We start from the raw sequence: 9,643 nt of genomic DNA, 5'->3' as shown, positions 1-9,643 counted from the left end.
TGTGTTCGGCCGTTGTAAACCCCCACACCTTAAACCACTAAAAGATTAAAAAGGAAAGTAAGTTGTGTTTCCTTCCCACTACTCTCTCAATAGTCCACGACGGTTCACTCTAGTTGGATAGCCTCGCCTTGCCTCGCATCGCCTTGCCTTGCCTCACCTCAGCTCAGCCCTTGGGAGGTGGAGTGGCGGGCTGGCCGCTGCGGGTGAGGCGGGGCCCTTGGGAGGTGGTGACGGGTGCGGGCATTCCTGGGCGGGTCACAAATGGCGAGCGAGAACTGACATCTTGCGGCAGTCTTTGAGTTAGCGTGGGTTTCTCACTTGAATGCTCAGACGTTTTGTGGGGGAGAAGGTGGGGAGGAAAGGGGTGAGGAAGGGGTTTGTGGTGGATGAACCGAGACATTTGGGGTGAGTAGAGAAGGGGAGTGATGGAGAGCGCAGGAAAGGGTTTGTGATAAAGGGATGCGTGAGGGAGCAGCCAAGGGTGGGACAGAGGCGTTGGCTTGGGGAGAACACCAAGGAGGAGGGAGGGAGGGCAGCAAGACGACAGGTAGGTACGATGCCGGGGCAGGGGTGAGGGTCGGGAGTGGAGCGTCGAGGGTGACGGACTGATGGCGGGCTGAAAAGGAGTTGTAGTGAAGGGGGGAAGGGAGGGGAGGGGAGGGGCGCTGAAGGGTTGTGTCCAGCTCCAGTTCCCATGGCAGGAAATACCTGTTGATACACACGTGAATGAGGGGCCTCTTGGTGTGCCCCGATCCTTCACGCCGCCCCGCCCCGCCTCGTCCAGGTGTACGCGAGGGGCGCGTCAGCGGGCACGGTCTTTAACCCACCTGGGGAAGGGGGGGCTCGGGAGGCTGTGAGGGTCGGGCCACGCTCTCCAGACTGACGGTAGCAGTTGCAGATGTTGAGGTGGTGGTGGTGGTGGTGGTGGTGAGGGCGTGTGGCGGAAGCGGCGGTGTCTCCGGTATGAGGAACGTTACGCGCCCGGAGGCTTCTCCCACTCCACTCCCTCCACTCCCCCCCTCTCCCTCCACGCCTTACCAGAAGCTGCCGGCTTAAGGGAAACGTTCTTGAGTCCTCGTGCGGGTGGGCGGGTGGGCGGGGAAAGTCGGAGGAGGGGCAGCAGGCGTGGCGGCCATTGAACATTCCTTTACTAGCTGAGACTCGGGCGTTCGCTCCCGGAGGGCGACTCCCTTGTTAGCGGCCGTGGCGGTGGTCTGAGCGTGGTGTGGTGGTTGGCTGGTTGAGGAGGTGGGGGGCGTTGGGGGGGCTGGTTGGGGGTGCGGCGGTAGTGTGGGGCTGGGAACGGTGAGATCGTCAGTTGCAGTTGAGCCGTGGCTGCATTGGTGTGTTGAGGTGACAGGCACGCACGCCCTCCGCGCACCACGTCACGAGCACACACGCACACTCACACGCACACACCTCGGCTGCCCCATCCGCCGCACACCACCCAAGCAGGTAGCAGCGGCAGCAGCAGCAGCAGGGCAGGAGGACTCTCTCATTCATTGCCGCTCACCATAAGACCGGCGAGGCAACGGCGGGCGGGGCGCACGTGCCTCGCCTTGCGCCCCTCCCGTCCTCCCGCCCAGCGCTCACGAAGCACCGGCAGGATGCAGGCTGGGTGGAAGGCTGGCAGGCTGGCGAGTGGTTGGGCTGTGCTTGAGTGTTTGTTGGCAGAGTGGAGTGGTTGGTGGGGTGACCGAGTGCTTGAGTGAGTGCCTAAGTGTCTGGCTATGTGTCTGAAGGCTGCCGGGATGGCCTGGGTCGTGAAGTGTCTGGGTTTGGGTTAGGAGTGTTTGATAGGCTGGGTGACTGACTGACTGACTTGAGAGAGAGTTCAGTTGTTTGGGTGTCGAGTGACTGGCATAGCGGAGTTGTGAAGTGAGGAGTGGGAGGAGTGGGCTTGACTGGAATTAGCTTGAAGTGACTGGCTTTGACTGCATTAGTTGAACAAGCTAGACTAGCTAAGTACCTGGTTACCTGAGTATGTGTTGGAGTCTGCTTTCATATCCAGCTCAGAGAGAGAGAGAGAGAGAGAGAGAGAGAGAGAGAGAGAGAGAGAGAGAGAGAGAGAAAGAAAGCACCGGGAGGCAGAGTGACTAGTTTAACGTGACTTTTGTGCGAGTAACTGGGAGGTGTGGCGAGTGCATTGTTCTGTATGAATGACTATCAGGCGTGAGTGACAGAGTACCCTTTTGTGTGTTCTGAGTGGCTTAGTGACGGGCGAACGAAGGAGCGAATACGTGGACAGGTGTGTAGTAGTTAACAAGCCAGTAGGTGGGAATGGTACGGTTTGCGTGTGCGTGTGCTGCAAGATACGAGTGTGATGTGTAGGTGTGAGGCAGGTTAGGTGGACGAGACCTTATCCCCGCCACCCACCATCGCTAGGACAGTAACAAGGACTGCAGATGATGGCCCTACACTGCCGCCTCCTCAGGGCACTGGCTTAATGAGAAACCGGTTTGTGTGGGAGGCAATGCGTGGCTGCTGCAGGTGTTGTTTGGTGGTGAGTGGTGATGACTGGCGTGAATAGTGGTAGTGGTGATAGTGTGAGTGTAGGTGGTGTTACGGTGATGGTGGTGTTGATCAAGTAAATGGTGATGGTGATGGTGTTGAACGAGTCATGATGGTCATGGTGGTGGTGGTGTAAGAGAGAGAGAGAGAGAGAGAGAGAGAGAGAGAGAGAGAGAAAGGGGGAGGGTGTGCGAAAGAGCGGGTGTCTAAATTGTGATTGGAAATTTTGAACGTGGCGCAAATAATTTTAATTAGAGAGAGAGAGAGAGAGAGAGAGAGAGAGAGAGAACCTGTGCAAACCAACCACCCAACCTACCAGCCTGTCTCCATCTCCCCCCTCCCCCCCCCACACACACACATACACACACTCGGAAAAAGATGGTGGCGGTCAGGGGCGTTCACTATAGGGCTTGAGGAAGAGGAAGAGGAGGATGGAAGAGGATAAGAGAGGCAGTAGAGGCGAAAACTAGACCAAGAAGAGGAGAAGGGAAGGAGAGGATCACTTCATATAATTAACCTCGTGAAAAGCAATAAATAAGCCATAAAAGAAGGGCTGAATGCGCGGGGAACCACCTATAAATCATTTGGCAGGAGTGGAAGCAGATGGGGCACCAATCACACTGTTGGGGAAGGCTTGGTGAGGCAGGCATTACTACCACAGCCACCGCCATCACCCAGCCTCCCTTTCCTCACGCACCCGTCCACAAGATTATTTATTTTGGGCTGTTTTGTTCCCTCTTCTGGTTCTCCTCTCGTTGTTCTCGTCCTCGTCCTCGTCCTCGTCCTCGTCTTCCTGTGACTTGAATTTACCTGGTGACGGTGGTGGTAATATTGGTAGAGTTCGTTCACCACTTCTATCACCAGCAGGATTGGTGACAGTGGTGGTGGTTCTGGTGGTTTAGGTGGTGTGGTGTAATGTAGTAAGGAGTGGAAGTGCTGTGGCAGTGCTCATTTCATCATTATCACCATTACTAGAGCTGTCATGAGCAGTGGTGATGAATGAATGGTGAAGGGAGTACGTGAACCACACCACTGAACCACCACCAAAATTATTGTGGTAATGATGAGTAGTGGCGGTTGTGAGAGGCACATTAAACCAACACCACTTAAACCACCACTTTACCACTATTACGACCACCACCACCACCACCACCAGACACTATCACAGCCCTCCCTCCTCACAGTTTACCCAGAGTACAGTAGTGTAGCGTTGCGTTGCGTTGCGTTGCGTTGTGTTGTGTTTACGACTAGTACAGTGAGCAAGGCGTGATGAGGATCTTAGAGTCTGAACGAAGGTCCCATAGCCCAGTGGAGGCGCTGTCGGCGAAGATGGGCGCCCTCTACGAAGATAAAGGTGAGTTAATGGGACGTTTCTAAATAATCACTTACGCTTCACCTCTCCTCGCCTTGTTGTGGTCCTTATTGTTGTTATTGTTATATCGTACTTGTTGAGGTAGTCTTTTCGTACTGTCCTTTTCCCTATCGATTAGAGAGAGAGAGAGAGAGAGAGAGAGAGAGAGAGCGCACGTGGAAGGTCATCGGCCTCGCAGGCACTCGGTCGATTGCTTGTCTGCCTGTGCGCCTCCTCCTCCTCCTCCTCCTCCTCTGCCACTCCACGTCTCCGCGGCACCATCGTCCTTGAAAGGGGGGGCAGGGTGCTCTCTCTCTCTCTCTCTCTCTCTCTCTCTCTCTCTCTCTCTCTCTCTCTCTCTCTGCACCAAATATCAAATAAAAAGATAAAGATAAAAGAAATGGAGGGATCGTTTCATATACGTATATATACTATGATTCTCTCTCTCTCTCTCTCTCTCTCTCTCTCTCTCTCTCTCTCTCTCTCTCTCTCTCTCTCTCTCTCTCTCTCTCTCTCTCTCTCTCTCTCTCTCTCTCTCTCTCTCTCTCTCTCTCTCTCTCTCTTTGTCCTCTGTCCATGTCATGGCAGCAACAGCGTTGGTTCAGGTGAGAGAGAGAGAGAGAGAGAGAGAGAGAGAGAGTACTGTAAGATAATCGATGTGTGAGAGCAGGAAGGACCAAACGTACCCAGTCTATGGTTGAGAGAGAGAGAGAGAGAGAGAGAGAGAGAGAGAGAGAGAGAGAGAGAGCAAGAGAGAGGGAACTCTTCCTCTTCTCGTACCCTGGCTGGGAGAGGGAGAGAGAGAGAGAGAGAGAGTAGTTGTATCCGCCGTTTGCAAGGTGGGGAGGGTGAGGACGCAGAGAGAGAGAGAGAGAGAGAGAGAGAGAGAGAGAGAGAGAGAGAGAGAGAGACTTCCACTACCACCACCTACCTCCTCCACCACCATCACCTCCCTACTGCTGCTGCTGCTATCCCTCCCCTCCTCCTCCTCCTCCTCCTCCTCCTCCTCCCGCGCCTCCCTCAGTGCCGGCGTGTGGATCAATATCATGTCGCCCATCGCTCCATTAAACACTCAGATCCACTGCTAAATAGGTGGACTTTTGCCTGAAATATTAGCCTCACATGAGTGGAGTAGGCGGTGCAGAGGTGGAGGGAGTGTGGAAGTAGTGGAAGTACCCGCGGCGTGGTGGTCGTGGCAGTGGTGGTGGTGGCGGCGGTGTTGCATGCTGGGTTGAGTTGAGAGGGATGCATGACTTGAAGCATAGCGGTGGCGGCGGCGGCGGTGGTGGTGGTGGTGGTGGTGGTGGTGGTGGTAGGATATTCTGTAGGAGTCATTGTAATGATAACCTTTTAGTAGTAGTAGTAGTGGTAGTGGTAGTAATAGTTAAAGTGGTGGTGGTGGTTTATTGTAGTGATGGAGTAGCATTTGTTATTGTAGTGGTAGTAGTAGTAGTAGTAGAAGAAAAAAATAAACATATTGCCATGGTAACAGTAGTAGTAGTAGTAGTAGTAGTAGTAGTAGTAGTAGTAGTAGTAGTAATAGAAACTATCTAATATTGACCATACCAGTTACAATATTGAGGTGATGATATTTTCTAGGGTGTGATGGTGATGAATGGATAGTGATGACAGGCTATGGGAATCTGGTGGTGGTGGTGGTGGTGGTGGTGAAGACAGCTTTAATCGTGGTGGCAGCAGCAGATAATTGTGATATTGGTAGGGTGATTGGCGAGCGTGGTGGTGGTGGTGGTGGTGGAGGATGGAATGGAATGGAATGGAATGGAATGGAAGAGTTGGAAGATCGGACACCTTTACCTGCATCTTCCATCCTATTTCTCTCTCTCTCTCTCTCTCTCTCTCTCTCTCTCTCTCTCTCTCTCTCTCTCTCTCTCTCTCTCTCTCTCTCTCTCTCTCTCTCTCTCTCTCTCTCTCTCTCTCTCTCTCTCTCTCGCGGAATCTGACAGCCAGTTCTCGTCTACTTTTTTATGCTGAGTCTACTTTCCCCCTTCTCTCTCCCCTCTCCCTCATCGCCAGTACACTCACCCCCACTTTGGTCAATATCTACTCTCTCTCCCTCCTCTCTCTTCTCTCTCCTCCTCTCTCTCCTCTCGTCCCGTACACATTCCTCACCAAAATATTCTTGGATCTCAGATAAAAAATTTACTTTCTTTTTCTTCGTTTTTCCTATTTTTAGAAGTGAAAGTTGTTGTTCTCGCCACTTTTCGTTAATGAATTGCCTTTCTTTTTTTTTTTTTTCGTCTTTGTTTTGTTTTGTTTTGTTCGAGGCGAGTCAGTATCAAGCTTTGTGATCTTTTATGACCCTCCATTGTTGTCCACCTGGTCACTTCACCTGTCCACCTCACCTGGTCACCTGATCCGGTCATCTCATCTGGTCACCTGTCCCTCTTTGCATACCAACGCTTCATACCTTCACTCTTTACCTACCGAGCATATTTGTTTATTTACTCACCTGCATACCTACCTACCTGCTCTTACCTGTACATACCTTCAAAAATACACGTAATTAGCGATCTACACACCTGGCAGAGCACCGTTCATCTGTATATACCAATGAAGCGTACTTGTTAACATTTCTTTACTCTAGTCTGTCTACTCTAAAATGACTCCTGGCTCTTGGTTTGAATGGTGTCCCAGGGAATGCGTGGTTGTCAGATCTTGAGAAAAACCGTGAGCTGTCCTTGTAATAAGTGCGTTGATCAACAGAACACAAGTATTATTCACATCAGATGAATTACGTTAAGAAGCTACAATAGGTTTTAAATCCAGGAGCCATTTCACAGTAGACAGGCTATATATGCACCTTAAAATATACATAATTCTAGTATCCCTCTCTTTACTTAGGTGTATAACAAAAACATTACGTGTTTATTAACATTTTCCACCTGCCTACCTTCACCTACTTAGCAAAAGGCATACATTACCTGCCTATGTTTACTTGTATATACTCTCACCCCAAAATACCTATTAATTAACCTTTCCTACCTGCCTACCTTACCTTCACCTGCCTACCAAAAGCAGAGTAACGTTCACTAGCCCACACATCTTATTAACCCACCTCTGCCGGCCTACCTATTAGTATAACCTAGCCAGGCAGGTCAGCATTCCTACCTGCATTCCGACACCTGTGGCCTCACCTGCTGCGCCAATTAACTAGCACATGCACCTTTCCCTATCGACCTAACCTCACCTACATACTCGTCATGTCCCTGCCTGCCCGTCAGATTGATTGGACATAAATCTGCCTGTATTTTTGGTGAATAGTGTCTGTATGAGAGAGAGAGAGAGAGAGAGAGAGAGGAATGAATAGATGGATGGATGGACAAGGAAAAGTCTAGGAGCAATAGCAGGAGGAGGAGAAAGAGGAGGAGGAGGAGGAGGAAAGAAGGAAGAGAGGGAGAGGGAAAGGAGTGAGAGAGACAGGGAGGGGAGGGTTGCAAAAGGTAGAAGAGTGATGGTGGTGTGCTGGAAGTGGTGGTGGTGGTGGTGGTGGTGGAGGAGGAAGGTTGCCGGCCTCAGTCTCGTCCCAGTCCTCCCTCCTCCTCCTCCTCCGCCTCTCTTCTCCCCCACCTGCCTCCTCCCTCACTCTGCCTTCGCGTCCCCCCGTCCTCCTCCTCCCTAACATGTTCTCCCTAGTCGTCCGCCATGGCTGGGTACGAAGAGCGCGTAGGTCCATCCCCCTCTCTCTCTCTCTCTCTCTCTCTCTCTCTCTCTCTCTCTCTCTCTCTCTCTCTCTCTCTCTCTCTCTCGTCTTATTCTCTTTAATTCTTTCATTTTGTGATTGCCTCTCTTGCATTCCCTACTTACATTGCGTTATCACCTTTGTGCATCTCTCTCTCTCTCTCTCTCTCTCTCTCTCTCTCTCTCTCTCTCTCTCTCTCTCTCTCTCTGCTGTAGGGCCCATGGAGACAGTGTAGAGGCAGCAGGGCCCGTAGGTGCACTAGTAGGGGCGGGAGCAGGCACGCGGCCGCCGCCAGCATCACGTGGGGGCGTTCGGGAGGGCTCGCCAACATCCTAGGTCACGTGAGCGATTCCTACGGCGACTGCACCTGCGCCACGGGTATCTAGGGCGGCGGGATGAAGGGAGAAGGGGTGGCGTTGGTGGTGGTGGGGTGATGGCTTGGAGGAGGGGAAGGGAAACGAACGCCCATGACCTACCCTAACCTAACCCTGACCAGCCGTAACTTGAATGCTACTAAGCTGTCCTAAGTTGTGGGTTATGTATACTGTGTGTGTGTGTGTGTGTGTGTGTGTGTGTGTGTGTGTGTGTGTTTAAGTGATACTTTTTGATATGTAAATGTGCTTTATGTTCTTGTTGCTTTTTCTTGTGTTTCTTCGTAGTAGTAGTAGTAGTAGTAGTAGTAGTAGTAGTAGTAGTAAAGACAGGGTTGAGCAAACAGCAATAAATCTGGTAATTCTTAGAAAGCTCTTACAAACTACACCATCTACTTCAAAGGGACTCACGACAGGAAGATGGTGGTGGTGGTGGTGGTGGTGGTGGTGGTGGTGGTGGTAGTAGTAGTAGTAGTAGTAGTAGTAGTAGTAGTAGTAGTGGTTGTAGTAGTAGTAAAGAAGAATGAATAGCTACTCTCGTTAATACATAAAATATCACTTGGTATCTGCTTAGTCTCTCTCTCTCTCTCTCTCTCTCTCTCTCTCTCTCTCTCTCTCTCTCTCTCTCTCTCTCTCTCTCTCTCTCTCTCTCTCTCTCTCTCCAGCGGTTTCCATGGGGGGGAGGGGTGAGTAAAAAGGTGTCTGTTTGTCCTGGGGTGAACATTATACCTGGGCGGAGATGAGTGGTGTGTCGTGTTGGTGTGTGTGTGTGGGGGGCGAGTGACCTAGTTTCCCCCCAACTCCCCACACCTCTGCCTTCATTAATTTTCTTGTGTCTCACCTGATGTCGCCGTCGCAGCCGCTGCTGTCGTCACCACTGCCGCCGCCGCCGCCGTCGTCGTCGCTTTCATCATCGTATCATTTATTAGTGGATTGGACCGGGGGCATGATTTGTGCGTTTGTGTTTGTCTCGTGTTTAGATTATGAAGTGTGTGTGTGTGTGTGTGTGTGTGTGTGTGTGTGTGTGTGTGTGTGTGCTGGGTGAGATGCGAGGGCGGCCCGGCAGGTGTGAAGGACCTCGACGTATGATTATTTACAGCGGGTTGTGGCGGGCGGGCGGGCGGCGGGGCTGGCAGAGACGGCCTTCAGCCACTATTGATCGCGTCGCTACTGCCCACTTCCTCCGGCAGGGCAGCGTACTACAGCGTGGGCTCTGCCGCCGGTGTGCCCCCAGCTCTCCCCCACCCCTGCCCTACCCGACTCGCCTCCCGCCCTTTGCCCGCAGCATGCCAGGGACACCGGGCACTCAGATCGCCAACATTAGTGTGCGCCAAAATGGGGTCACCCGAGGCTTCGAGGCCGTTCATTGTCGGTCTGCAGCCACTCCTCTCCCTCTCCCTGCGTCTCTGCCTCACCTTCCCTCCCTTTCTGTCTCTCCCTCCTTCCCTTTCTGTCACTGCCTCTTTCCTCCGCCTTCCTCAGCACAAGGAGCTATAACACCTCTGCCGAGCCTCCACAGTATGACAAAGGCTCTCTCTCTCTCTCTCTCTCTCTCTCTCTCTCTCTCTCTCTCTCTCTCTCTCTCTCTCTCTCTCTCTCTCTCTCTCTCTCTCTCTCTCTCTCTCTCTCTCTCTCTCTCTCTCGGCCCCCCATCAGGCCAGCCAGCTTGGAGGTGCAGACAACTGGCGTCCCCCCTTCCCCTCCTCCCTA

At 52.4% G+C, this 9,643-nt stretch overlaps 1 protein-coding gene across 4 annotated transcripts in view; it reads left to right on the top strand.

Moving 5' to 3' along the window:
- LOC123508289 (WAS/WASL-interacting protein family member 3-like) overlaps positions 1-9,643 on the top strand; it is a 45,383-nt gene that overhangs the window by 25,525 nt on the left and 10,215 nt on the right. The window lies entirely within an intron of this gene.

The sequence above is a fragment of the Portunus trituberculatus genome, chromosome 24 (assembly GCF_017591435.1).
Source record: "Portunus trituberculatus isolate SZX2019 chromosome 24, ASM1759143v1, whole genome shotgun sequence".
Lineage (NCBI taxonomy): Eukaryota > Metazoa > Arthropoda > Malacostraca > Decapoda > Portunidae > Portunus > Portunus trituberculatus.
The sequence above is the reverse complement of the archived record's forward strand: the minus strand, read 5'-3'. Positions and strand labels throughout refer to the sequence as shown.